General features: G+C 49.6%; 6 non-coding genes and 43 pseudogenes across 6 annotated transcripts; all 49 read right to left on the bottom strand.

Moving 5' to 3' along the window:
- Nucleotides 1-201: 201 nt before the first annotated feature.
- Nucleotides 202-320, bottom strand: LOC148104471 (5S ribosomal RNA; annotated as a pseudogene).
- Nucleotides 321-710: 390 nt separating this feature from the next.
- LOC148104470 (5S ribosomal RNA) lies at nucleotides 711-829 on the bottom strand (annotated as a pseudogene).
- Nucleotides 830-1,219: 390 nt separating this feature from the next.
- LOC148104469 (5S ribosomal RNA) lies at nucleotides 1,220-1,338 on the bottom strand. Its single transcript, XR_015718703.1, has one exon. It is a non-coding gene; the product is annotated as a 5S ribosomal RNA (ribosomal RNA).
- A 390-nt stretch (nucleotides 1,339-1,728) lies between these two features.
- Nucleotides 1,729-1,847, bottom strand: LOC148104468 (5S ribosomal RNA; annotated as a pseudogene).
- A 390-nt stretch (nucleotides 1,848-2,237) lies between these two features.
- Nucleotides 2,238-2,356, bottom strand: LOC148104467 (5S ribosomal RNA; annotated as a pseudogene).
- Nucleotides 2,357-2,746: 390 nt separating this feature from the next.
- Nucleotides 2,747-2,865, bottom strand: LOC148104466 (5S ribosomal RNA; annotated as a pseudogene).
- Nucleotides 2,866-3,256: 391 nt separating this feature from the next.
- On the bottom strand, nucleotides 3,257-3,375 carry LOC148104465 (5S ribosomal RNA; annotated as a pseudogene).
- A 391-nt stretch (nucleotides 3,376-3,766) lies between these two features.
- LOC148104464 (5S ribosomal RNA) lies at nucleotides 3,767-3,885 on the bottom strand (annotated as a pseudogene).
- A 389-nt stretch (nucleotides 3,886-4,274) lies between these two features.
- On the bottom strand, nucleotides 4,275-4,393 carry LOC148104463 (5S ribosomal RNA). Its single transcript, XR_015718713.1, has one exon. It is a non-coding gene; the product is annotated as a 5S ribosomal RNA (ribosomal RNA).
- A 390-nt stretch (nucleotides 4,394-4,783) lies between these two features.
- LOC148104462 (5S ribosomal RNA) lies at nucleotides 4,784-4,902 on the bottom strand (annotated as a pseudogene).
- A 390-nt stretch (nucleotides 4,903-5,292) lies between these two features.
- Nucleotides 5,293-5,411, bottom strand: LOC148104461 (5S ribosomal RNA; annotated as a pseudogene).
- A 389-nt stretch (nucleotides 5,412-5,800) lies between these two features.
- Nucleotides 5,801-5,919, bottom strand: LOC148104460 (5S ribosomal RNA). Its single transcript, XR_015718712.1, has one exon. It is a non-coding gene; the product is annotated as a 5S ribosomal RNA (ribosomal RNA).
- Nucleotides 5,920-6,309: 390 nt separating this feature from the next.
- LOC148104459 (5S ribosomal RNA) lies at nucleotides 6,310-6,428 on the bottom strand (annotated as a pseudogene).
- Nucleotides 6,429-6,819: 391 nt separating this feature from the next.
- LOC148104458 (5S ribosomal RNA) lies at nucleotides 6,820-6,938 on the bottom strand (annotated as a pseudogene).
- A 391-nt stretch (nucleotides 6,939-7,329) lies between these two features.
- Nucleotides 7,330-7,448, bottom strand: LOC148104457 (5S ribosomal RNA; annotated as a pseudogene).
- Nucleotides 7,449-7,838: 390 nt separating this feature from the next.
- Nucleotides 7,839-7,957, bottom strand: LOC148104456 (5S ribosomal RNA; annotated as a pseudogene).
- Nucleotides 7,958-8,348: 391 nt separating this feature from the next.
- LOC148104455 (5S ribosomal RNA) lies at nucleotides 8,349-8,467 on the bottom strand (annotated as a pseudogene).
- Nucleotides 8,468-8,857: 390 nt separating this feature from the next.
- LOC148104454 (5S ribosomal RNA) lies at nucleotides 8,858-8,976 on the bottom strand (annotated as a pseudogene).
- A 390-nt stretch (nucleotides 8,977-9,366) lies between these two features.
- LOC148104453 (5S ribosomal RNA) lies at nucleotides 9,367-9,485 on the bottom strand (annotated as a pseudogene).
- A 391-nt stretch (nucleotides 9,486-9,876) lies between these two features.
- LOC148104452 (5S ribosomal RNA) lies at nucleotides 9,877-9,995 on the bottom strand (annotated as a pseudogene).
- A 390-nt stretch (nucleotides 9,996-10,385) lies between these two features.
- Nucleotides 10,386-10,504, bottom strand: LOC148104451 (5S ribosomal RNA; annotated as a pseudogene).
- A 389-nt stretch (nucleotides 10,505-10,893) lies between these two features.
- On the bottom strand, nucleotides 10,894-11,012 carry LOC148104450 (5S ribosomal RNA). The gene has a single exon (XR_015718711.1). It is a non-coding gene; the product is annotated as a 5S ribosomal RNA (ribosomal RNA).
- Nucleotides 11,013-11,402: 390 nt separating this feature from the next.
- LOC148104449 (5S ribosomal RNA) lies at nucleotides 11,403-11,521 on the bottom strand (annotated as a pseudogene).
- A 389-nt stretch (nucleotides 11,522-11,910) lies between these two features.
- On the bottom strand, nucleotides 11,911-12,029 carry LOC148104448 (5S ribosomal RNA; annotated as a pseudogene).
- A 390-nt stretch (nucleotides 12,030-12,419) lies between these two features.
- On the bottom strand, nucleotides 12,420-12,538 carry LOC148104447 (5S ribosomal RNA; annotated as a pseudogene).
- Nucleotides 12,539-12,930: 392 nt separating this feature from the next.
- LOC148104446 (5S ribosomal RNA) lies at nucleotides 12,931-13,049 on the bottom strand (annotated as a pseudogene).
- Nucleotides 13,050-13,439: 390 nt separating this feature from the next.
- On the bottom strand, nucleotides 13,440-13,558 carry LOC148104445 (5S ribosomal RNA; annotated as a pseudogene).
- Nucleotides 13,559-13,949: 391 nt separating this feature from the next.
- Nucleotides 13,950-14,068, bottom strand: LOC148104444 (5S ribosomal RNA; annotated as a pseudogene).
- A 391-nt stretch (nucleotides 14,069-14,459) lies between these two features.
- On the bottom strand, nucleotides 14,460-14,578 carry LOC148104443 (5S ribosomal RNA). Its single transcript, XR_015718710.1, has one exon. It is a non-coding gene; the product is annotated as a 5S ribosomal RNA (ribosomal RNA).
- Nucleotides 14,579-14,968: 390 nt separating this feature from the next.
- Nucleotides 14,969-15,087, bottom strand: LOC148104442 (5S ribosomal RNA; annotated as a pseudogene).
- A 390-nt stretch (nucleotides 15,088-15,477) lies between these two features.
- On the bottom strand, nucleotides 15,478-15,596 carry LOC148104441 (5S ribosomal RNA; annotated as a pseudogene).
- Nucleotides 15,597-15,986: 390 nt separating this feature from the next.
- On the bottom strand, nucleotides 15,987-16,105 carry LOC148104440 (5S ribosomal RNA; annotated as a pseudogene).
- Nucleotides 16,106-16,495: 390 nt separating this feature from the next.
- LOC148104439 (5S ribosomal RNA) lies at nucleotides 16,496-16,614 on the bottom strand (annotated as a pseudogene).
- Nucleotides 16,615-17,003: 389 nt separating this feature from the next.
- On the bottom strand, nucleotides 17,004-17,122 carry LOC148104438 (5S ribosomal RNA). The gene has a single exon (XR_015718709.1). It is a non-coding gene; the product is annotated as a 5S ribosomal RNA (ribosomal RNA).
- Nucleotides 17,123-17,512: 390 nt separating this feature from the next.
- Nucleotides 17,513-17,631, bottom strand: LOC148104437 (5S ribosomal RNA; annotated as a pseudogene).
- A 390-nt stretch (nucleotides 17,632-18,021) lies between these two features.
- Nucleotides 18,022-18,140, bottom strand: LOC148104436 (5S ribosomal RNA; annotated as a pseudogene).
- Nucleotides 18,141-18,530: 390 nt separating this feature from the next.
- LOC148104435 (5S ribosomal RNA) lies at nucleotides 18,531-18,649 on the bottom strand (annotated as a pseudogene).
- Nucleotides 18,650-19,039: 390 nt separating this feature from the next.
- Nucleotides 19,040-19,158, bottom strand: LOC148104434 (5S ribosomal RNA; annotated as a pseudogene).
- Nucleotides 19,159-19,548: 390 nt separating this feature from the next.
- On the bottom strand, nucleotides 19,549-19,667 carry LOC148104433 (5S ribosomal RNA; annotated as a pseudogene).
- Nucleotides 19,668-20,057: 390 nt separating this feature from the next.
- Nucleotides 20,058-20,176, bottom strand: LOC148104432 (5S ribosomal RNA; annotated as a pseudogene).
- Nucleotides 20,177-20,566: 390 nt separating this feature from the next.
- Nucleotides 20,567-20,685, bottom strand: LOC148104431 (5S ribosomal RNA; annotated as a pseudogene).
- Nucleotides 20,686-21,075: 390 nt separating this feature from the next.
- Nucleotides 21,076-21,194, bottom strand: LOC148104430 (5S ribosomal RNA; annotated as a pseudogene).
- Nucleotides 21,195-21,584: 390 nt separating this feature from the next.
- On the bottom strand, nucleotides 21,585-21,703 carry LOC148104429 (5S ribosomal RNA; annotated as a pseudogene).
- A 290-nt stretch (nucleotides 21,704-21,993) lies between these two features.
- LOC148104428 (5S ribosomal RNA) lies at nucleotides 21,994-22,112 on the bottom strand (annotated as a pseudogene).
- Nucleotides 22,113-22,502: 390 nt separating this feature from the next.
- Nucleotides 22,503-22,620, bottom strand: LOC148104427 (5S ribosomal RNA; annotated as a pseudogene).
- Nucleotides 22,621-23,004: 384 nt separating this feature from the next.
- Nucleotides 23,005-23,124, bottom strand: LOC148104426 (5S ribosomal RNA; annotated as a pseudogene).
- A 775-nt stretch (nucleotides 23,125-23,899) lies between these two features.
- On the bottom strand, nucleotides 23,900-24,019 carry LOC148104425 (5S ribosomal RNA; annotated as a pseudogene).
- Nucleotides 24,020-24,412: 393 nt separating this feature from the next.
- On the bottom strand, nucleotides 24,413-24,531 carry LOC148104424 (5S ribosomal RNA; annotated as a pseudogene).
- Nucleotides 24,532-24,921: 390 nt separating this feature from the next.
- Nucleotides 24,922-25,040, bottom strand: LOC148104423 (5S ribosomal RNA; annotated as a pseudogene).
- Between the last annotated feature and the right edge of the window lie 288 nt (nucleotides 25,041-25,328).

The raw sequence follows: 25,328 nt of genomic DNA, 5'->3' as shown, positions 1-25,328 counted from the left end.
GGTCTGGTGTGGTGTAGTTAGCCTCGGCCAGCAGCACTGGCCCTGGTGTGTTGTAGGTGGCCTCAGCCAGCAGAACAAGACATTGGTGAAAACAGCCAAAAGCAATGTCGTTAATGTGCCCTCATTAATGGGCAGCTGCTTTGGGTCTTTTAATACACCCCTTCTCTGGATCAAAAGCAGTTCAATGACATGAAAATGAAAGGCTTACAGCACCAGGTATTCCCAGGAAGTCTCCCATCCAAGTACTAACCAAGCCGAGCTCTGCTTAGCTTCCAAGATCAGACGAGGTCAGGCGTGCTCAGGGTGGTATGGCCGTAAGCTGCTGCCCACAGCACAATGTGTCAATTTATGGAATCAAGTGATGAGGTGGCCAGTACCTGAAGTTACGAACACAATCCTATAACCCTACCTGCATGCTTGCCTAATACCCTAACCCAAAGACTCAGTTTAGCATTTATCCAGCAGCACAGGCCCTGGATTTTTGAAGATGGCCTCAGGAACCAGCACAGGGCCTGGTGTAGTGTAGTTAGCCTCGGCCAGCAGCACTGGCCCTGGTGTGTTGTAGGTTGCCTCAGCCAGCAGAACAAGACATTGGTGAAAACAGCCAAAAGCAATGTCGTTAATGTGCCCTCATTAATGGGCAGCTGCTTTGGGTCTTTTAATACACCCCTTCTCTGGATCAAAAGCAGTTCAATGACATGAAAATGAAAGGCTTACAGAACCAGGTATTCCCAGGCAGTCTCCCATCCAAGTACTAACCAAGCCCAGCACTGCTTAGCTTCCGAGATCAGACGAGGTCAGGCGTGCTCAGAGTGGTATGGCCGTAAGCTGCTGTCCACAGCACAATTTGTCAATTTATGGAATCAAGTGATGAGGTGGCCAGTACCTGAAGTTACGAACACAATCCTATAACCCTACCTGCATGCTTGCCTAATACCCTAAGCCAAAGACTCAGTTTAGCATTTATCCAGCAGCACAGGCCCTGGATTTTTGAAGATGGCCTCAGGAACCAGCACAGGGCCTGGTGTGGTGTAGTTAGCCTCGGCCAGCAGCACTGGCCCTGGTGTGTTGTAGGTGGCCTCAGCCAGCAGAACAAGACATTGGTGAAAACAGCCAAAAGCAATGTCGTTAATGTGCCCTCATTAATGGGCAGCTGCTTTGGGTCTTTTAATACACCCCTTCTCTGGATCAAAAGCAGTTCAATGACATGAAAATGAAAGGCTTACAGCACCAGGTATTCCCAGGCAGTCTCCCATCCAAGTACTAACCAAGCCCAGCCCTGCTTAGCTTCCGAGATCAGACGAGGTCAGGCGTGCCCAGGGTGGTATGGCCGTAAGCTGCAGCCCACAGCACAATGTGTCAATTTATGGAATCAAGTGATGAGGTGGCCAGTACCTGAAGTTACGAACACAATCCTATAACCCTACCTGCATGCTTGCCTAATACCCTAACCCAAAGACTCAGTTTAGCATTTATCCAGCAGCACAGGCCCTGGATTTTTGAAGATGGCCTCAGGAACCAGCACAGGGCCTGGTGTGGTGTAGTTAGCCTCGGCCAGCAGCACTGGCCCTGGTGTGTTGTAGGTGGCCTCAGCCAGCAGAACAAGACATTGGTGAAAACAGCCAAAAGCAATGTCGTTAATGTGCCCTCATTAATGGGCATCTGCTTTGGGTCTTTTAATACACCCCTTCTCTTGATCAAAAGCAGTTCAATGACATGAAAATGAAAGGCTTAAAGCACCAGGTATTCCCAGGCAGTCTCCTATCCAACTACTAACCAAACCCAGCCCTGCTTAGCTTCCGAGATCAGACGAGGTAAGGCGTGCTCAGGGTGGTATGGCCGTAAGCTGCTGCCCACAGCACAATGTGTCAATTTATGGAATCAAGTTATGAGGTGGCCAGTACCTGAAGTTACGAACACAATCCTATAACCCTACCTGCATGCTTGCCTAATACCCTAACCCAAAGACTCAGTTTAGCATTTATCCAGCAGCACAGGCCCTGGATTTTTGAAGATGGTCTCAGGAACCAGCACAGGTCCTGGTGTGGTGTAGTTAGCCTCGGCCAGCAGCACTGGCCCTGGTGTGTTGTAGGTGGCCTCAGCCAGCAGAACAAGACATTGGTGAAAACAGCCAAAAGCAATGTCGTTAATGTGCCCTCATTAATGGGCAGCTGCTTTGGGTCTTTTAATACACCCTTTCTCTGGATCAAAAGCAGTTCAATGACATGAAAATGAAAGGCTTACAGCACCAGGTATTCCCAGGCAGTCTCCCATTCAAGTACTAACCAAGCCCAGCCCTGCTTAGCTTCAGAGATCAGACGAGGTCAGGCGTGCTCAGGGTGGTATGGCCGTAAGCAGCTGCCCACAGCACAATGTGTCAATTTATGGAATCAAGTGATGAGGTGGCCAGTACCTGAAGTTACGAACACAATCCTATAACCCTACCTGCATGCTTGCCTAATACCCTAAGCCAAAGACTCAGTTTAGCATTTATCCAGCAGCACAGGCCCTGGATTTTTGAAGATGGCCTCAGGAACCAGCACAGGGCCTGGTGTGGTGTAGTTAGCCTCGGCCAGCAGCACTGGCCCTGGTGTGTTGTAGGTGGCCTCAGCCAGCAGAACAAGACATTGGTGAAAACAGCCAAAAGCAATGTCGTTAATGTGCCCTCATTAATGTGCAGCTGCTTTGGGTCTTTTAATACACCCCTTCTCTGGATCAAAAGCAGTTCAATGACATGAAAATGAAAGGCTTACAGCACCAGGTATTCCCAGGCAGTCTCCCATTCAAGTACTAACCAAGCCCAGCCCTGCTTAGCTTCCGAGATCAGACGAGGTCAGGCGTGCTCAGGGTGGTATGGCCGTAAGCTGCTGCCCACAGCACAATGTGTCAATTTATGGAATCAAGTGATGAGGTGGCCAGTACCTGAAGTTACGAACACAGTCCTATAACCCTACCTGCATGCTTGCCTAATACCCTAAGCCAAAGACTCAGTTTAGCATTTATCCAGCAGCACAGGCCCTGGATTTTTGAAGATGGCCTCAGGAACCAGCACAGGGCCTGGTGTGGTGTAGTTAGCCTCGGCCAGCAGCACTGGCCCTGGTGTGTTGTAGGTGGCCTCAGCCAGCAGAAAAAGACATTGGTGAAAACAGCCAAAAGCAATGTCGTTAATGTGCCCTCATTAATGGGCAGCTGCTTTGGGTCTTTTAATACACCCCATCTCTGGATCAAAAAGCAGTTCAATGACATGAAAATGAAAGGCTTACAACATCAGGTATTCCCAGGAAGTCTCCCATCCAAGTACTAACCAAGCCAAGCCCTGCTTAGCTTCCGAGATCAGACGAGGTCAGGCGTGCTCAGGGTGGTATGGCCATAAGCTGCTGCCCACAGCACAATGTGTCAATTTATGGAATCAAGTGATGAGGTGGCCAGTACCTGAAGTTACGAACACAATCCTATAACCCTACCTGCATGCTTGCCTAATACCCTAAGCCAAAGACTCAGTTTAGCATTTATCCAGCAGCACAGGCCCTAATTTTTTGAAGATGGCCTCAAGAACCAGCACAGGGCCTGGTGTGGTGTAGTTAGCCTCGGCCAGCAGCACTGGCCCTGGTGTGTTGTAGGTGGCCTCAGCCAGCAGAACAAGACATTGGTGAAAACAGCCAAAAGCAATGTCGTTAATGTGCCCTCATTAATGGGCATCTGCTTTGGGTCTTTTAATACACCCCTTCTCTTGATCAAAAAGCAGTTCAATGACATGAAAATGAAACGCTTACAGCATCAGGTATTCCCAGGAAGTCTCCCATCCAAGTACTAACCAAGCCCAGCCCTGCTTAACTTCCGAGATCAGACGAGGTCAGGCGAGCTCAGGGTGGTATGGCCGTAAGCTGCTGCCGGCAGCACAATGTGTCAATTTATGGAATCAAGTGATGAGGTGGCCAGTACCTGAAGTTACGAACACAATCTTATAACCCGACCTGCATACTTGCCTAATACTCTAACCCAAAGACTCAGTTTAGCATTTATCCAGCAGCACAGGCCCTGGATTTTTGAAGATGGCCTCAGGAACCAGCACAGGGCCTTGTGTGGTGTAGTTAGCCTCGGCCAGCAGCACTGGCCCTGGTGTGTTGTAGGTGGCCTCAGCCAGCAGAACAAGACATTGGTGAAAACAGCCAAAAGCAATGTCGTTAATGTGCCCTCATTAATGGGCAGCTGCTTTGGGTCTTTTAATACACCCCTTCTCTGGATGAAAGCAGTTCAATGACATGAAAATTAAAGGCTTACAGCACCAGGTATTCCCAGGCAGTCTCCCATCCAAGTACTAACCAAGCCCAGCCCTGCTTAGCTTCCGAGATCAGACGAGGTCAGGCGTGCTCAGGGTGGTATGGCCGTAAGCTGCTGCCCACAGCACAATGTGTCAATTTATGGAATCAAGTGATGAGGTGGCCAGTACCTGAAGTTACGAACACAATCCTATAACCCTACCTGCATGCTTGCCTAATACACTAACCGAAAGACTCAGTTTAGCATTTATCCAGCAGCACTGGACCTGGATTTTTGAAGATCGCCTCAGGAACCAGCACAGGGCCTGGTGTGGTGTAGTTAGCCTCGGCCAGCAGCACTGGCCCTGGTGTGTTGTAGGTGGCCTCAGCCAGCAGAACAAGACATTGGTGAAAACAGCCAAAAGCAATGTCGTTAATGTGCCCTCATTAATGGGCAGCTGCTTTGGGTCTTTTATTACACCCATTCTCTTGATCAAAAGCAGTTCAATGACATGAAAAAGATAGGCTTACAGCACCAGGTATTCCCAGGCAGTCTCCCATTCAAGTACTAACCAAGCCCAGCCCTGCTTAGCTTCCGAGATCAGACGAGGTCAGGCGTGCTCAGGGTGGTATGGCCGTAAGCTGCTGCCCACAGCACAATGTGTCAATTTATGGAATCAAGTGATGAGGTGGCCAGTACCTGAAGTTACGAACACAATCCTATAACCCTACCTGCATGCTTGCCTAATACCCTAAGCCAAAGACTCAGTTTAGCATTTATCCAGCAGCACAGGCCCTGGATTTTTGAAGATGGCCTCAGGAACCAGCACAGGGCCTGGTGTGGTGTAGTTAGCCTCGGCCAGCAGCACTGGCCCTGGTGTGTTGTAGGTGGCCTCAGCCAGCAGAACAAGACATTGGTGAAAACAGCCAAAAGCAATGTCGTTAATGTGCCCTCATTAATGGGCAGCTGCTTTGGGTCTTTTAATACACCCCTTCTCTGGATCAAAAGCAGTTCAATGACATGGAAATGAAAGGCTTAGAGCACGAGGTATTCCCAGGCAGTCTCCCATCCAAGTACTAACCAAGCTCAGCCCTGCTTAGCTTCCGAGATCAGACGAGGTCAGGAGTGCTCAGGGTGGTATGGCCGTAAGCTGCTGCCGGCAGTACAATGTGTCAATTTATGGAATCAAGTGATGAGGTGGCCAGTACCTGAAGTTACGAACACAATCTTATAACCCTACCTGCATACTTGCCTAATACTCTAACCCAAAGACTCAGTTTAGCATTTATCCAGCAGCACAGGCCCTGGATTTTTGAAGATGGCCTCAGGAACCAGCACAGGGCCTTGTGTGGTGTAGTTAGCCTCGGCCAGCAGCACTGGCCCTGGTGTGTTGTAGGTGGCCTCAGCCAGCAGAACAAGACATTGGTGAAAACAGCCAAAAGCAATGTCGTTAATGTGCCCTCATTAATGGGCAGCTGCTTTGGGTCTTTTAATACACCCCTTCTCTGGATGAAAGCAGTTCAATGACATGAAAATGAAAGGCTTACAGCACCAGGTATTCCCAGGCAGTCTCCCATCCAAGTACTAACCAAGCCCAGCCCTGCTTAGCTTCCGAGATCAGACGAGGTCAGGCGTGCTCAGGGTGGTATGGCCGTAAGCTGCTGCCCACAGCACAATGTGTCAATTTATGGAATCAAGTGATGAGGTGGCCAGTACCTGAAGTTACGAACACAATCCTATAACCCTACCTGCATGCTTGCCTAATACACTAACCCAAAGACTCAGTTTAGCATTTATCCAGCAGCACTGGACCTGGATTTTTGAAGATGGCCTCAGGAACCAGCACAGGGCCTGGTGTGGTGTAGTTAGCCTCGGCCAGCAGCACTGGCCCTGGTGTGTTGTAGGTGGCCTCAGCCAGCAGAACAAGACATTGGTGAAAACAGCCAAAAGCAATGTCGTTAATGTGCCCTCATTAATGGGCAGCTGCTTTGGGTCTTTTATTACACCCATTCTCTTGATCAAAAGCAGTTCAATGACATGAAAAAGATAGGCTTACAGCACCAGGTATTCCCAGGCAGTCTCCCATTCAAGTACTAACCAAGCCCAGCCCTGCTTAGCTTCCGAGATCAGACGAGGTCAGGCGTGCTCAGGGTGGTATGGCCGTAAGCTGCTGCCCACAGCACAATGTGTCAATTTATGGAATCAAGTGATGAGGTGGCCAGTACCTGAAGTTACGAACACAATCCTATAACCCTACCTGCATGCTTGCCTAATACCCTAAGCCAAAGACTCAGTTTAGCATTTATCCAGCAGCACAGGCCCTGGATTTTTGAAGATGGCCTCAAGAACCAGCACAGGGCCTGGTGTGGTGTAGTTAGCCTCGGCCAGCAGCACTGGCCCTGGTGTGTTGTAGGTGGCCTCAGCCAGCAGAACAAGACATTGGTGAAAACAGCCAAAAGCAATGTCGTTAATGTGCCCTCATTAATGGGCAGCTGCTTTGGGTCTTTTAATACACCCCTTCTCTGGATCAAAAAGCAGTTCAATGACATGAAAATGAAAGGCTTACAGCATCAGGTATTCCCAGGAAGTCTCCCATCCAAGTACTAACCAAGCCCAGCCCTGCTTAGCTTCCGAGATCAGACGAGGTCAGGCGTGCTCAGGGTGGTATGGCCGTAAGCTGCTGCCGGCAGTACAATGTGTCAATTTATGGAATCAAGTGATGAGGTGGCCAGTACCTGAAGTTACGAACACAATCCTATAACCCTACCTGCATGCTTGCCTAATACCCTAAGCCAAAGACTCAGTTTAGCATTTATCCAGCAGCACAGGCCCTGGATTTTTGAAGATGGCCTCAAGAACCAGCACAGGGCCTGGTGTGGTGTAGTTAGCCTCGGCCAGCAGCACTGGCCCTGGTGTGTTGTAGCTGGCCTCAGCCAGCAGAACAAGACATTGGTGAAAACAGCCAAAAGCAATGTCGTTAATGTGCCCTCATTAATGGGCAGCTGCTTTGGGTCTTTTAATACACCCCTTCTCTGGATCAAAAAGCAGTTCAATGACATGAAAATGAAAGGCTTACAGCATCAGGTATTCCCAGGAAGTCTCCCATCCAAGTACTAACCAAGCCCAGCCCTGCTTAGCTTCCGATATCAGACGAGGTCAGGCGTGCTCAGGGTGGTATGGCCGTAAGCTGCTGCCGGCAGTACAATGTGTGAATTTATGGAATCAAGTGATGAGGTGGCCAGTACCTGAAGTTACGAACACAATCCTATAACCCTACCTGCATGCTTGCCTAATACACTAACCAAAAGACTCAGTTTAGCATTTATCCAGCAGCACTGGACCTGGATTTTTGAAGATGGCCTAAGGAACCAGCACAGGGCCTGGTGTGGTGTAGTTAGCCTCGGCCAGCAGCACTGGCCCTGGTGTGTTGTAGGTGGCCTCAGCCAGCAGAACAAGACATTGGTGAAAACAGCCAAAAGCAATGTCGTTAATGTGCCCTCATTAATGGGCAGCTGCTTTGGGTCTTTTAATACACCCCTTCTCTGGATCAAAAGCAGTTCAATGACATGAAAATGAAAGGCTTACAGCACCAGATATCCCCAGGCAGTCTCCCATCCAAGTACTAACCAATCCCAGCCCTGCTTAGCTTCCGAGATCAGACGAGGTCAGGCGTGCTCAGGGTGGTATGGCCGTAAGGTGCTGCCCGCAGCACAATGTGTCAATTTATGGAATCAAGTGATGAGGTGGCCAGTACCTGAAGTTACGAACACAATCCTATAACCCTACCTGCATGCTTGCCTAATACCCTAACCCCAAAGACTCAGTTTAGCTTTTATCCAGCAGCACAAGCCCTGGATTTTTGAAGATGGCCTCAGGAACCAGCACAGGGCCTGGTGTGGTGTAGTTAGCCTCGGCCAGCAGCACTGGCCCTGGTGTGTTGTAGGTGGCCTCAGCCAGCAGAACAAGACATTGGTGAAAACAGCCAAAAGCAATGTCGTTAATGTGCCCTCATTAATGGGCAGCTGCTTTGGGTCTTTTAATAGACCCCTTCTCTGGATCAAAAGCAGTTCAATGACATGAAAATGAAAGGCTTACAGCACCAGGTATTCACAGGCAGTCTCCCATCCAAGTACTAACCAAGCCCAGCCCTGCTTAGCTTCCGAGATCAGACGAGGTCAGGCGTGCTCAGGGTGGTATGGCCGTAAGCTGCTGCCCACAGCACAATGTGTCAATTTATGGAATCAAGTGATGAGGTGGCCAGTACCTGAAGTTACGAACACAATCCTATAACCCTACCTGCATGCTTGCCTAATACCCTAACCCAAAGACTCAGTTTAGCATTTATCCAGCAGCACAGGCCCTGGATTTTTGAAGATGGCCTCAGGAACCAGCACAGGGCCTGGTGTGGTGTAGTTAGCCTCGGCCAGCAGCACTGGCCCTGGTGTGTTGTAGGTGGCCTCAGCCAGCAGAACAAGACATTGTTGAAAACAGCCAAAAGCAATGTCGTTAATGTGCCCTCATTAATGGGCAGCTGCTTTGGGTCTTTTAATACACCCCTTCTCTGGATCAAAAGCAGTTCAATGACATGAAAATGAAAGGCTTAGAGCACGAGGTATTCCCAGGCAGTCTCCCATCCAAGTACTAACCAAGCCCAGCCCTGCTTAGCTTCCGAGATCAGACGAGGTCAGGCGTGCTCAGGGTGGTATGGCCGTAAGCTGCTGCCGGCAGTACAATGTGTGAATTTATGGAATCAAGTGATGAGGTGGCCAGTACCTGAAGTTACGAACACAATCCTATAACCCTACCTGCATGCTTGCCTAATACACTAACCAAAAGACTCAGTTTAGCATTTATCCAGCAGCACTGGACCTGGATTTTTGAAGATGGCCTCAGGAACCAGCACAGGGCCTGGTGTGGTGTAGTTAGCCTCGGCCAGCAGCACTGGCCCTGGTGTGTTGTAGGTGGCCTCAGCCAGCAGAACAAGACATTGGTGAAAACAGCCAAAAGCAATGTCGTTAATGTGCCCTCATTAATGGGCAGCTGCTTTGGGTCTTTTAATACACCCCTTCTCTGGATCAAAAGCAGTTCAATGACATGAAAATGAAAGGCTTACAGCACCAGATATCCCCAGGCAGTCTCCCATCCAATTACTAACCAATCCCAGCCCTGCTTAGCTTCCGAGATCAGACGAGGTCAGGCGTGCTCAGGGTGGTATGGCCGTAAGGTGCTGCCCACAGCACAATGTGTCAATTTATGGAATCAAGTGATGAGGTGGCCAGTACCTGAAGTTACGAACACAATCCTATAACCCTACCTGCATGCTTGCCTAATACCCTAACCCCAAAGACTCAGTTTAGCTTTTATCCAGCAGCACAGGCCCTGGATTTTTGAAGATGGCCTCAGGAACCAGCACAGGGCCTGGTGTGGTGTAGTTAGCCTCGGCCAGCAGCACTGGCCCTGGTGTGTTGTAGGTGGCCTCAGCCAGCAGAACAAGACATTGGTGAAAACAGCCAAAAGCAATGTCGTTAATGTGCCCTCATTAATGGGCAGCTGCTTTGGGTCTTTTAATAGACCCCTTCTCTGGATCAAAAGCAGTTCAATGACATGAAAATGAAAGGCTTACAGCACCAGGTATTCACAGGCAGTCTCCCATCCAAGTACTAATCAAGCCCAGCCCTGCTTAGCTTCCGAGATCAGACGAGGTCAGGCGTGCTCAGGGTGGTATGGCCGTAAGCTGCTGCCCACAGCACAATGTGTCAATTTATGGAATCAAGTGATGAGGTGGCCAGTACCTGAAGTTACGAACACAATCCTATAACCCTACCTGCATGCTTGCCTAATACCCTAACCCAAAGACTCAGTTTAGCATTTATCCAGCAGCACAGGCCCTGGATTTTTGAAGATGGCCTCAGGAACCAGCACAGGGCCTGGTGTGGTGTAGTTAGCCTCGGCCAGCAGCACTGGCCCTGGTGTGTTGTAGGTGGCCTCAGCCAGCAGAACAAGACATTGTTGAAAACAGCCAAAAGCAATGTCGTTAATGTGCCCTCATTAATGGGCAGCTGCTTTGGGTCTTTTAATACACCCCTTCTCTGGATCAAAAGCAGTTCAATGACATGAAAATGAAAGGCTTAGAGCACGAGGTATTCCCAGGCAGTCTCCCATCCAAGTACTAACCAAGCCCAGCCCTGCTTAGCTTCCGAGATCAGACGAGGTCAGGCGTGCTCAGGGTGGTATGGCCGTAAGCTGCTGCCGGCAATACAATGTGTCAATTTATGGAATCAAGTGATGAGGTGGCCAGTACCTGAAGTTACGAACACAATCTTATAACCCTACCTGCATACTTGCCTAATACTCTAACCCAAAGACTCAGTTTAGCATTTATCCAGCAGCACAGGCCCTGGATTTTTGAAGATGGCCTCAGGAACCAGCACAGGGCCTTGTGTGGTGTAGTTAGCCTCGGCCAGCAGCACTGGCCCTGGTGTGTTGTAGGTGGCCTCAGCCAGCAGAACAAGACATTGGTGAAAACAGCCAAAAGCAATGTCGTTAATGTGCCCTCATTAATGGGCAGCTGCTTTGGGTCTTTTAATACACCCCTTCTCTGGATGAAAGCAGTTCAATGACATGAAAATGAAAGGCTTACAGCACCAGGTATTCCCAGGCAGTCTCCCATCCAAGTACTAACCAAGCCCAGCCCTGCTTAGCTTCCGAGATCAGACGAGGTCAGGCGTGCTCAGGGTGGTATGGCCGTAAGCTGCTGCCCACAGCACAATGTGTCAATTTATGGAATCAAGTGATGAGGTGGCCAGTACCTGAAGTTACGAACACAATCCTATAACCCTACCTGCATGCTTGCCTAATACACTAACCCAAAGACTCAGTTTAGCATTTATCCAGCAGCACTGGACCTGGATTTTTGAAGATGGTCTCAGGAACCAACACAGGGCCTGGTGTGTTGTAGTTAGCCTCGGCCAGCAGCACTGGCCCTGGTGTGTTGTAGGTGGCCTCAGCCAGCAGAACAAGACATTGGTGAAAACAGCCAAAAGCAATGTCGTTAATGTGCCCTCATTAATGGGCAGCTGCTTTGGGTCTTTTAATACACACTTTCTCTGGATCAAAAGCAGTTCAATGACATGAAAATGAAAGGCTTACAGCACCAGGTATTCCCAGGCAGTCTCCCATTCAAGTACTAACCAAGCCCAGCCCTGCTTAGCTTCCGAGATCAGACGAGGTCAGGCGTGCTCAGGGTGGTATGGCCGTAAGCAGCTGCCCACAGCACAATGTGTCAATTTATGGAATCAAGTGATGAGGTGGCCAGTACCTGAAGTTACGAACACAATCCTATAACCCTACCTGCATGCTTGCCTAATACCCTAACCCAAATACTCAGTTTAGCATTTATCCAGCAGCACAGGCCCTGGATTTTTGAAGATGGCCTCAGGAACCAGCACAGGGCCTGGTGTGGTGTAGTTAGCCTCGGCCAGCAGCACTGGCCCTGGTGTGTTGTAGGTGGCCTCAGCCAGCAGAACAAGACATTGGTGAAAACAGACAAAAGCAATGTCGTTAATGTGCCCTCATTAATGTGCAGCTGCTTTGGGTCTTTTAATACACCCCTTCTCTGGATGAAAGCAGTTCAATGACATGAAAATGAAAGGCTTACAACATCAGGTATTCCCAGGAAGTCTCCCATCCAAGTACTAACCAAGCCCAGCCCTGCTTAGCTTCCGAGATCAGACGAGGTCAGGCGTGCTCAGGGTGGTATGGCCGTAACCTGCTGCCGGCAGTACAATGTGTCAATTTATGGAATGAAGTGATGAGGTGGCCAGTACCTGAAGTTACGAACACAATCCTATAACCCTACCTGCATGCTTGCCTAATACACTAAGCCAAAGACTCAGTTTAGCATTTATCCAGCAGCACTGGACCTGGATTTTTGAAGATGGCCTCAGGAACCAGCACAGGGCCTGGTGTGGTGTAGTTAGCCTCGGCCAGCAGCACTGGCCCTGGTGTGTTGTAGGTGGCCTCAGCCAGCAGAACAAGACATTGGTGAAAACAGCCAAAAGCAATGTCGTTAATGTGCCCTCATTAATGGGCAGCTGCTTTGCGTCTTTTATTACACCCCTTCTCTTGATCAAAAGCAGTTCAATGACATGAAAATGAAAGGCTTACAGCACGAGGTATTCCCAGGCAGTTTCCCACCCAAGTACTAACCAAGCCCAGCCCTGCTTAGCTTCCGAGATCAGACGAGGTCAGGCGTGCTCAGGGTGGTATGGCCGTAAGCTGCTGCCCATAGCACAATGTGTCAATTTATGGAATCAAGTGATGAGGTGGCCAGTACCTGAAGTTACGAACACAATCCTATAACCCTACCTGCATGCTTGCCTCATACCCTAACCCCAAAGACTCAGTTTAGCATTTATCCAGCAGCACAGGCCCTGGATTTTTGAAGATGGCCTCAGGAACCAGCACAGGGCCTGGTGTGGTGTAGTTAGCCTCGGCCAGCAGCACTGGCCCTGGTGTGTTGTAGGTGGCCTCAGCCAGCAGAACAAGACATTGGTGAAAACAGCCAAAAGCAATGTCGTTAATGTGCCCTCATTAATGGGCAGCTGCTTTGGGTCTTTTAATACACCCCTTCTCTTGATCAAAAAGCAGTTCAATGACATGAAAATGAAAGGCTTACAGCATCAGGTATTCCCAGGAAGTCTCTCATCCAAGTACTAACCAAGCCCAGCCCTGCTTAGCTTCCGAGATCAGACGAGGTCAGGCGTGCTCAGGGTGGTATGGCCGTAAGCTGCTGCCGGCAGCACAATGTGTCAATTTATGGAATCAAGTGATGAGGTGGCCAGTACCTGAAGTTACGAACACAATCTTATAACCCTACCTGCATACTTGCCTAATACCCTAACCCAAAGACTCAGTTTAGCATTTATCCAGCAGCACAGGCCCTGGATTTTTGAAGATGGCCTCAGGAACCAGCACAGGGCCTGGTGTGGTGTAGTTAGCCTCGGCCAGCAGCACTGGCCCTGGTGTGTTGTAGGTGGCCTCAGCCAGCAGAACAAGACATTGGTGAAAACAGCCAAAAGCAATGTCGTTAATGTGCCCTCATTAATGGGCAGCTGCTTTGGGTCTTTTAATACACCCCTTCTCTGGATCAAAAGCAGTTCAATGACATGAAAATGAAAGGCTTACAGCACGAGGTATTCCCAGGCAGTCTCCCATCCAAGTACTAACCAAGCCCAGCCCTGCTTAGCTTCCGAGATCAGACGAGGTCAGGCGTGCTCAGGGTGGTATGGCCGTAAGCTGCTGCCCATAGCACAATGTGTCAATTTATGGAATCAAGTGATGAGGTGGCCAGTACCTGAAGTTACGAACACAATCCTATAACCCTACCTGCATGCTTGCCTAATACCCTAACCCCAAAGACTCAGTTTAGCATTTATCCAGCAGCACAGGCCCTGGATTTTTGAAGATGGCCTCAGGAACCAGCACAGGGCCTGGTGTGGTGTAGTTAGCCTCGGCCAGCAGCACTGGCCCTGGTGTGTTGTAGGTGGCCTCAGCCAGCAGAACAAGACATTGGTGAAAACAGCCAAAAGCAATGTCGTTAATGTGCCCTCATTAATGGGCAGCTGCTTTGGGTCTTTTAATACACCCCTTCTCTGGATCAAAAGCAGTTCAATGACATGAAAATGAAAGGCTTAGAGCACGAGGTATTCCCAGGCAGTCTCCCATCCAAGTACTAACCAAGCCCAGCCCTGCTTAGCTTCCGAGATCAGACGAGGTCAGGCGTGCTCAGGGTGGTATGGCCGTAAGCTGCTGCCCATAGCACAATGTGTCAATTTATGGAATCAAGTGATGAGGTGGCCAGTACCTGAAGTTACGAACACAATCCTATAACCATACCTGCATGCTTGCCTAATACCCTAACCCCAAAGACTCAGTTTAGCATTTATCCAGCAGCACAGGCCCTAGATTTTTGAAGATGGCCTCAGGAACCAGCACAGGGCCTGGTGTGGTGTAGTTAGCCTCGGCCAGCAGCACTGGCCCTGGTGTGTTGTAGGTGGCCTCAGCCAGCAGAACAAGACATTGGTGAAAACAGCCAAAAGCAATGTCGTTAATGTGCCCTCATTAATGGGCAGCTGCTTTGGGTCTTTTAATACACCCCTTCTCTGGATCAAAAGCAGTTCAATGACATGAAAATGAAAGGCTTACAGCACCAGGTATTCCCAGGCAGTCTCCCATCCAAGTACTAACCAAGCCCAGCCCTGCTTAGCTTCCGAGATCAGACGAGGTCAGGCGTGCTCAGGGTGGTATGGCCGTAAGCTGCTGCCCACAGCACAATGTGTCAATTTATGGAATCAAGTGATGAGGTGGCCAGTACCTGAAGTTACGAACACAATCCTATAACCCTACCTGCATGCTTGCCTAATACCCTAACCCAAAGACTCAGTTTAGCATTTATCCAGCAGCACAGGCCCTGGATTTTTGAAGATGGCCTCAGGAACCAGCACAGGGCCTGGTGTGGTGTAGTTAGCCTCGGCCAGCAGCACTGGCCCTGGTGTGTTGTAGGTGGCCTCAGCCAGCAGAACAAGACATTGGTGAAAACAGCCAAAAGCAATGTCGTTAATGTGCCCTCATTAATGGGCAGCTGCTTTGGGTCTTTTAATACACCCCTTCTCTGGATCAAAAGCAGTTCAATGACATGAAAATGAAAGGCTTACAACACCAGGTATTCCCAGGCAGTCTCCCATCCAAGTACTAACCAAGCCCAGCCCTGCTTAGCTTCCGAGATCAGACGAGGTCAGGCGTGCTCAGGGTGGTATGGCCGTAAGCTGCTTCCGGAAGCACAATGTGTCAATTTATGGAATCAAGTGATGAGGTGGCCAGTACCTGAAGTTACGAACACAATCCTATAACCCTACCTGCATGCTTGCCTAATACCCTAACCCAAAGACTCAGTTTAGCATTTATCCAGCAGCACAGGCCCTGGATTTTTGAAGATGGCCTCAGGAACCAGCACAGGGCCTGGTGTGGTGTAGTTAGCCTCGGCCAGCAGCACTGGCCCTGGTGTGTTGTAGGTGGCCTCAGCCAGCAGAACAAGACATTGGTGAAAACAGCCAAAAGCAATGTCGTTAATGTGCCCTCATTAATGGGCAGCTGCTTTGGGTCTTTTAATACACCCCTTCTCTGGATCAAAAGCAGTTCAATGACATGAAAATGAAAGGCTTACAGCACGAGGTATTCCCAGGCAGTCTCCCATCCAAGTACTAACCAAACCCAGCCCTGCTTAGCTTCCGAGATCAGACAAGGTCAGGCGTGCTCAGGGTGGTATGGCCGTAAGCTGCTTCCGGCAGCACAATGTGTCAATTTATGGAATCAAGTGATGAGGTGGCCAGTACCTGAAGTTACGAACACAATCCTATAACCCTACCTGCATGCTTGCCTAATACCCTAACCCAAAGACTCAGTTTAGCATTTATCCAGCAGCACAGGCCCTGGATTTTTGAAGATGGCCTCAGGAACCAGCACAGGGCCTGGTGTGGTGTAGTTAGCCTCGGCCAGCAGCACTGGCCCTGGTGTGTTGTAGGTGGCCTCAGCGAGCAGAACAAGACATTGGTGAAAACAGCCAAAAGCAATGTCGTTAATGTGCCCTCATTAATGGGCAGCTGCTTTGGGTCTTTTAATACACCCCTTCTCTGGATCAAAAGCAGTTCAATGACATGAAAATGAAAGGCTTACAGCACGAGGTATTCCCAGGCAGTCTCCCATCCAAGTACTAACCAAACCAAGCCCTGCTTAGCTTCCGAGATCAGACAAGGTCAGGCGTGCTCAGGGTGGTATGGCTGTAAGCTGCTTCCCACAGCACAATGTGTCAATTTATGGAATCAAGTGATGAGGTGGCCAGTACCTGAAGTTATGAACAGAATCCTATAACCCTACCTGCATGCTTGCCTGATACCCTAACCCAAAGACTCAGTTTAGCATTTATCCAGCAGCAGAGGCCCTGGATTTTTGAAGATGGCCTCAGGAACCAGCACAGGGCCTGGTGTGGTGTAGTTAGCCTCGGCCAGCAGCACTGGCCCTGGTGTGTTATAGGTGGCCTCAGCCAGCAGAACAAGACATTGGTGAAAACAGCCAAAAGCAATGTTGTTAATGTGCCCTCATTAATGGGTATCTGCTTTGGGTCTTTTAATACACCCCTTCTCTGGATCAAAAGCAGTTCAATGACATGAAAATGAAAGGCTTACAGCACCAGGTATTCCCAGGCAGTCTCCCATCCAAGTACTAACCAAGCACAGCCCTGCTTAGCTTCCGAGATCAGACGAGGTCAGGCGTGCTTAGGGTGGTATGGCCGTAAGCTGCTGCCCACAGCACAATGTGTCAATTTATGGAATCAAGTAATGAGGTGGCCAGTACCTGAAGTTACGAACACAATCCTATAACCCTACTTGCATGCTTGCCTAATACGCTAAGCCAAAGACTCAGTTTAGCATTTATCCTGCAGCACAGGCCCTGGATTTTTGAAGATGGCCTCAGGAACCAGCACAGGGCCTGGTGTGGTGTAGTTAGCCTCGGCCAGCAGCACTGGCCCTGGTGTGTTGTAGGTGGCCTCAGCCAGCAGAACAAGACATTGGTGAAAACAGCCAAAAGCAATGTCGTTAATGTGCCCTCATTAATTGGCAGCTGCTTTGGGTCTTTTAATAGACCCCTTCTCTGGATAAAAAGCAGTTCAATGACATGAAAAGAAAGGCTTACAGCACCAGGTATTCCCAGGCAGTCTCCCATCCAAGTACTAACCAAGCCCAGCCCTGCTTAGCTTCCGAGATCAGACGAGGTCAGGCGTGCTCAGGGTGGTATGGCCGTAAGCTGCTGCCCATAGCACAATGTGTCAATTTATGGAATCAAGTGATGAGGTGGCCAGTACCTGAAGTTACGAACACAATCCTATAACCCTACCTGCATGCTTGCCTAATACCCTAAGCCAAAGACTCAGTTTAGCATTTATCCAGCAGCACAGGCCCTGGATTTTTGAAGATGGCCTCAGGAACCAGCACAGGGCCTGGTGTGGTGTAGTTAGCCTCGGCCAGCAGCACTGGCCCTGGTGTGTTGTAGGTGGCCTCAGCCAGCAGAACAAGACAGTGGTGAAAACAGCCAAAAGCAATGTCGTTAATGTGCCCTCATTAATGGGCAGCTGCTTTGGGTCTTTTATTACACCCCTTCTCTTGATCAAAAGCAGTTCAATGACATGAAAAAGATAGGCTTAAAGCACCAGGTATTCCCAGGCAGTCTCCCATTCAAGTACTAACCAAGCCCAGCCCTGCTTAGCTTCCGAGATCAGACGAGGTCAGGCGTGCTCAGGGTGGTATGGCCATAAGCTGCTGCCCACAGCACAATGTGTCAATTTATGGAATCAAGTGATGAGGTGGCCAGTACCTGAAGTTACGAACACAATCCTATAAATCTACCTGCATGCTTGCCTAATACCCTAAGCCAAAGACTCAGTTTAGCATTTATCCAGCAGCACAGGCCCTGGATTTTTGAAGATGGCCTCAGGAACCAGCACAGGGCCTGGTGTGGTGTAGTTAGCCTCGGCCAGCAGCACTGGCCCTGGTGTGTTATAGGTGGCCTCAGCCAACAGAACAAGACATTGGTGAAAACAGCCAAAAGCAATGTTGTTAATGTGCCCTCATTAATGGGCATCTGCTTTGGGTCTTTTAATACACCCCTTCTCTGGATCAAAAGCAGTTCAATGACATGAAAATGAAAGGCTTACAGCACCAGGTATTCCTAGGCAGTCTCCCATCCAAGTATTAACCAAGCACAGCCCTGCTTAGCTTTCGAGATCAGACGAGGTCACGCGTGCTCAGGGTGGTATGGCCGTAAGCTGCTGCCCACAGCACAATGTGTCTATTTATGGAATCAAGTGATGAGGTGGCCAGTACCTGAAGTTACGAACACAATCCTATAACGCTACCTGCATGCTTGCCTAATACCCTAACCCAAAGACTCAGTTTAGCATTTATCCAGCAGCACAGGCCCTGGATTTTTGAAGATGGCCTCAGGAACCAGCACAGGGCCTGGTGTGGTGTAGTTAGCCTCGGCCAGCAGCACTGGCCCTGGTGTGTTGTAGGTGGCCTCAGCCAGCAGAACAAGACATTGGTGAAAACAGCCAAAAGCAATGTCGTTAATGTGCCCTCATTAATGGGCAGCTGCTTTGGGTCTTTTAATACACCCCTTCTCTGGATCAAAAGCAGTTCAATGACATGAAAATGAAAGGCTTACAGCACCAGGTATTCCCAGGCAGTCTCCCATCCAAGTACTAACCAAGCCCAGCCCAGCTTAGCTTCCGAGATCAGACGAGGTCAGGCGTGCTCAGGGTGGTATGACCGAAAGCTGCTGCCCACAGCACAATGTGTCAATTTATGGAATCAAGTGAAGAGGTGGCCAGTACCTGAAGTTACGAACACAACCCTATAACCCTACCTGCATGCTTGCCTAATACCCTAAGCCAAAGACTCAGTTTAGCATTTATCCAGCAGCACAGGCCATGGATTTTTGAAAATGGTCTCAGGAACCAGCACAGGGCCTGGTGTGGTGTAGTTAGCCTCGGCCAGCAGCACTGGCCCTGGTGTGTTGTAGGTGGCCTCAGCCAGCAGAACAAGACATTGGTGAAAACAGCCAAAAGCAATGTCGTTAATGTGCCCACATTAATGGGCAGCTGCTTTGGGTCTTTTAATACACCCCTTCTCTGGATCAAAAGCAGTTCAATGACATGAAAAAGATAGGCTTACAGCACCAGGTATTCCTAGGCAGTCTCCCATCCAAGTATTAACCAAGCACAGCCCTGCTTAGCTTTCGAGATCAGACGAGGTCACACGTGCTCAGGGTGGTATGGCCGTAAGCTGCTGCCCACAGCACAATGTGTCTATTTATGGAATCAAGTGATGAGGTGGCCAGTACCTGAAGTTACGAACACAATCCTATAACGCTACCTGCATGCTTGCCTAATACCCTAACCCAAAGACTCAGTTTAGCATTTATCCAGCAGCACAGGCCCTGGATTTTTGAAGATGGCCTCAGGAACCAGCACAGGGCCTGGTGTGGTGTAGTTAGCCTCGGCCAGCAGCACTGGCCCTGGTGTGTTGTAGGTGGCCTCAGCCAGCAGAACAAGACATTGGTGAAAACAGCCAAAAGCAATGTCGTTAATGTGCCCTCATTAATGGGCAGCTGCTTTGGGTCTTTTAATACACCCCTTCTCTGGATCAAAAGCAGTTCAATGACATGAAAATGAAAGGCTTACAGCACCAGGTATTCCCAGGCAGTCTCCCATCCAAGTACTAACCAAGCCCAGCCCTGCTTAGCTTCCGAGATCAGACGAGGTCAGGCGTGCTCAGGGTGGTATGACCGAAAGCTGCTGCCCACAGCACAATGTGTCAATTTATGGAATCAAGTGAAGAGGTGGCCAGTACCTGAAGTTACGAACACAACCCTATAACCCTACCTGCATGCTTGCCTAATACCCTAACCCAAAGACTCAGTTTAGCATTTATCCAGCAGCACAGGCCATGGATTTTTGAAAATGGTCTCAGGAACCAGCACAGGGCCTGGTGTGGTGTAGTTAGCCTAGGCCAGCAGCACTGGCCCTGGTGTGTCGTAGGTTGCCTCAGCCAGCAGAACAAGACATTGGTGAAAACAGCCAAAAGCAATGTCGTTAATGTGCCCTCATTAATGGGCAGCTGCTTTGGGTCTTTTAATAGACACCTTCTCTGGATCAAAAGCAGTTCAATGACATGAAAATGAAAGGCTTACAGCACCAGGTATTCCCAGGCAGTCTCCCATCCAAATACTAACCAAGCCCAGCCCCGCTTAGCTTCCGAGATCAGACGAGGTCAGGCGTGCTCAGGGTGGTATGGCCGTAAGCTGCTGCCCACAGCACAATGTGTCAATTTATGGAATCAAGTGATGAGGTGGCCAGTACCTGAAGTTACGAACACAATCCTATAACCCTACCTGCATGCTTGCCTCATACCCTAAGCCAAAGACTCAGTTTAGTATTTATCCAGCAGCACAGGATCTGGATTTTTGAAGATGGCCTCAGGAGCCAGCACAGGGCCTGTTGTGGTGTAGTTAGCCTCGGCCAGCAGCACTGGCCCTGGTGTGTTGTAGGTGGCCTAAGCCAGCAGAACAAGACATTGGTGAAAACAGCCAAAAGCAATGTCGTTAATGTGCCCTCATTAATGGGCAGCTGCTTTGGGTCTTTTAATACACCCATTCTCTGGATCAAAAGCACTTCAATGACATGAAAATGAAAGGCTTACAGCACCAAGTATTCCCAGGCAGTCTCCCATCCAAGTACTAACCAAGCCCAGCCCTGCTTAGCTTCCGAGATCAGACGAGGTCCGGCGTGCTCAGGGTGGTATGGCCGTAAGCTGCTACCTACAGCACAATGTGTCAATTTATGGAATCAACTGATGAGGTGGCCAGTACCTGAAGTTACGAACACAATCCTATAACCCTACCTGCATGCTTGCCTAATACCCTAACCCAAAGACTCAGTTTAGCATTTATCCAGCAGCACAGGCCCTGGATTTTTGAAGATGGCCTCAGGAACCAGCACAGGGCCTGGTGTGGTGTAGTTAGCCTCGTCCAGCAGCACTGGCCCTGGTGTGTTGTAGGTGGCCTCAGCCAGCAGAACAAGACATTGGTGAAAACAGCCAAAAGCAATGTCGTTAATGTGCCCTCATTAATGGGCAGCTGCTTTGGGTCTTTTAATACACCCCTTCTCTGGATCAAAAGCAGTTCAATGACATGAAAATGGAAGGCTTACAGCACCAGGTATTCCCAGGCAGTCTCCCATTCAAGTACTAACAAAGCCCAGCCCTGCTTAGCTTCCGAGATCAGACGAGGTCACGCGTGCTCATGGTGGTATGGCCGTAAGCTGCTGCCCAGAACACAATGTGTCAATTTATGGAATCAAGTGATGAGGTGGCCAGTACCTGAAGTTACGAACACAATCCTATAACCCTACCTGCATGCTTGCCTAATACCCTAACCCAAAGACTCAGTTTAGCATTTATCCAGCAGCACAGGCCCTGGATTTTTGAAGATGGCCTCAGGAACCAGCACAGGGCCTGGTGTGGTGTAGTTAGCCTCGGCCAGCAGCACTGGCCCTGGTGTGTTGTAGGTGGCCTCAGCCAGCAGAACAAGACATTGGCGAAAACAGCCAAAAGCAATGTGGTTAATGTGCCCTCATTAATGGGCAGCTGTTTTGGGTCTTTTAATACACCCCTTCTCTGGATCAAAAGCAGTTCAATGACATGAAAATGAAAGGCTTAAAGCACCAGGTATTCCCAGGCAGTCTCCCATCCAAGTACTAACAAAGCCCAGCCCTGCTTAGCTTCCGAGATCAGACGGGGTCAGGCGCGGTCAGGGTGGTATGGCCGTAAGCTGCTGCCCACAGCACAATGTGTCAATTTATGGAATCAACTGATGAGGTGGCCAGTACCTGAAGTTACAAACACAATCCTATAAGCCTACCTTCATGCTTCCGTAATACCCTAAACCAAAGACTCAGTTTAGCATTTATCCAGCAGCACAGGCCCTGGATTTTTGAAGATGGCCTCAGGAACCAGCACAGGGCCTGGTGTGGTGTAGTTAGCCTCGGCCAGCAGCACTGGCCCTGGTGTGTTGTAGGTGGCCTCAGCCAGCAGAACAAGACATTGGTGAAAACAGCCAAAAGGCTTACAGCACCAGGTATTCCCAGGCAGTCTCCCATCCAAGTACTAACAAAGCCCAGCCCTGCTTAGCTTTCGAGATCAGACGAGGTCAGGCGTGCTCAGGGTGGTATGGCCGTAAGCTGCTGCCCACAGCACAATGTGTCAATTTATGGAATCAAGTGATGAGGTGGCCAGTACCTGAAGTTACGAACACAATCCTATAACCCTACCTGCATGCTTGCCTAATACCCTAAGCCAAAGACTCAGTTTAGCATTTATCCAGCAGCACAGGCCCTGGATTTTTGAAGATGGCCTCAGGAACCAGCACAGGGCCTGGTGTGGTGTAGTTAGCCTCGGCCAGCAGCACTGGCCCTGGTGTGTTGTAGGTGGCCTCAGCCAGCAGAACAAGACATTGGTGAAAACAGCCAAAAGCAATGTCGTTAATGTGCCCTCATTAATGGGCAGCTGCTTTGGGTCTTTTAATACACCCCTTCTCTGGATCAAAAGCAGTTCAATGACATGAAAATGAAAGGCTTACAACACCAGGTATTCCAGGTAGTCTCCCATCCAAGTACTAACAAAGCCCAGCCCTGCTTAGCTTCCGAGATCAGACGAGGTCAGGCGTGCTCAGGGTGGTATGGCCGTAAGCTGCTGCGCACAGCACAATGTGTCAATTTATGGAATCAAGTGATGAGGTGGCCAGTACCTGAAGTTACGAACACAATCCTATAAGCCTACCTGCATGCTTGCCTATTACCCTAAGCCAAAGACTCAGTTTAGCATTTATCCAGCAGCACAGGCCCTGGATTTTTGAAGATGGCCTGAGGAACCAGCACAGGGCCTGGTGTGGTGTAATTAGCCTCGGCCAGAAGCACTGGCCCTGGTGTGTTGTAGGTGGCCTCAGCCAGCAGAACAAGACATTGGTGAAAACAGCCAAAAGCAATGTCGTTAATGTGCCCTCATTAATGGGCAGCTGCTTTGGGTCTTTTAATACACCCCTTCTCAAAAGCAGTTCAATGACATGAAAATGAAAGGCTTACAGCACCAGGTATTCCCAGGCAGTCTCCCATCCAAGTACTAACCAAGCCCAAGCCCTGCTTAGCTTCCGAGATCAGACGAGGTCAGGCGTGCTCAGGGTGGTATGGCCGTAAGCTGCTGCCCACAGCACACAATGTGTCAATTTATGGAATCAAGTGATGAGGTGGCCAGTACCTGAAGTTACGAACACAATCCTATAACCCTACCTGCATGCTTGCCTAATACCCTAAGCCAAAGACTCAGTTTAGCATTTATCCAGCAGCACAGGCCCTGGATTTTTGAAGATGGCCTCAGGAACCAGCACAGGGCCTGGTGTGGTGTAGTTAGCCTCGGCCAGAAGCACTGGCCGAGGTGTGTTGTAGGTGGCCTCAGCACGCAGAACAAGAAATTGGTGAAAACAGCCAAAAGCAATGTCGTTAATGTGCCCTCATTAATGGGCAGCTGCTTTGGGTCTTTTAATACACCCCTTCTCTGGATCAAAAGCAGTTCAATGACATGAAAATGAAAGGCTTACAGCACCAGGTATTCCCGGGCAGTCTCCCATCCAAGTACTAACCAAGCCAGGTATGGTGTAGTTAGCCTCGGCTACCTGCATGCTTGCCTAATACCCTAACCCAAAGACTCAGTTTACCATTTATCCAGCAGCACAGGTCCTGGATTTTTGAAGATTGCCTGAGGAACCAGCACAGGGCCTGGTGTGGTGTAATTAGCCTCGGCCAGAAGCACTGGCCGAGGTGTGTTGTAGGTGGCCTCAGCCAGCAGAACAAGACATTGGTGAAAACAGCCAAAAGCAATGTCGTTAATGTGCCCTCATTAATGGGCAGCTGCTTTGGGTCTTTTAATACACCCATTCTCTGGATCAAAAGCAGTTCAATGACATGAAAATGAAAGGCTTACAGCACCAGGTATTCCCAGGCAGTCTCCCATCTAAGTACTAACCAAGCCCAAGCCCTGCTTAGCTTCCGAGATCAGACGAGGTCAGGCGTGCTCAGGGTGGTATTGCCGTAAGCTGCTGCCCACAGCACACAATGTGTCAATTTATGGAATCAAGTGATGAGGTGGCCAGTACCTGAAGTTACGAACACAATCCTATAACCCTACCTGCATGCTTGCCTAATACCCTAAGCCAAAGACTCAGTTTAGCATTTATCCAGCAGCACAGGCCCTGGATTTTATGAAGATGGCCTCTGGAACCAGCACAGGGCCTGGTGTGGTGTAGTTAGCCTCGGCCAGCAGCACTGGCCCTGGTGTGTTGTAGGTGGCCTCAGCCAGCAGAACAAGACATTGGTGAAAACAGCCAAAAGCAATGTCGTTAATGTGCCCTCATTAATGGGCAGCTGCTTTGGGTCTTTTAATACACCCCTTCTCTGGATCAAAAGCAGTTCAATGACATGAAAATGAAAGGCTTACAGCACCAGGTATTCCCAGGCAGTCTCCCATCCAAGTACTAACCAAGCCAAGCCCTGCTTCGCTTCCGAGATCAGACGAGGTCAGGCGTGCTAAGGGTGGTATGGCCGCAAGCTGCTGCCCACAGCACAATGTGTCAATTTATGGAATCAAGTGATGAGGTGGCCAGTACCTGAAGTTACGAACACAATCCTATAACCCTACATGCATGCTTGCCTAATACCATAACCCAAAGACTCAGCTTAGCATTTATCCAGCAGCACAGGCCCTGGATTTTTGAAGATGGCCTGAGGAACCAGCACAGGGCCTGGTGTGGTGTAATTAGCCTCGGCCAGAAGCACTGGCCCTGGTGTGTTGTAGGTGGCCTCAGCCAGCAGAACAAGACATTGGTGAAAACAGCCAAAAGCAATGTCGTTAATGTGCCCTCATTAATGGGCAGCTGCTTTGGGTCTTTTAATACACCCCTTCTCTGGATCAAAAGCAGTTCAATGACATGAAAATGAAAGGCTTACAGCACGAGGTATTCCCAGGCAGTCTCCCATCCAAGTACTAACCAAACCCAGCCCTGCTTAGCTTCCGAGATCAGACAAGGTCAGGCGTGCTCAGGGTGGTATGGCTGTAAGCTGCTTCCCACAGCACAATGTGTCAATTTATGGAATCAAGTGATGAGGTGGCCAGTACCTGAAGTTATGAACAGAATCCTATAACCCTACCTGCATGCTTGCCTGATACCCTAACCCAAAGACTCAGTTTAGCATTTATCCAGCAGCAGAGGCCCTGGATTTTTGAAGATGGCCTCAGGAACCAGCACAGGGCCTGGTGTGGTGTAGTTAGCCTCGGCCAGCAGCACTGGCCCTGGTGTGTTATAGGTGGCCTCAGCCAGCAGAACAAGACATTGGTGAAAACAGCCAA

Source organism: Neolamprologus brichardi, chromosome 3 (genome assembly GCF_056152115.1).
Source record: "Neolamprologus brichardi isolate AB-2024 chromosome 3, ASM5615211v1, whole genome shotgun sequence".
In the NCBI taxonomy this organism is placed as follows: domain Eukaryota; kingdom Metazoa; phylum Chordata; class Actinopteri; order Cichliformes; family Cichlidae; genus Neolamprologus; species Neolamprologus brichardi.
Note: the sequence above shows the minus strand (reverse complement) of the source record. Positions and strands in the feature narration are given on the sequence as shown.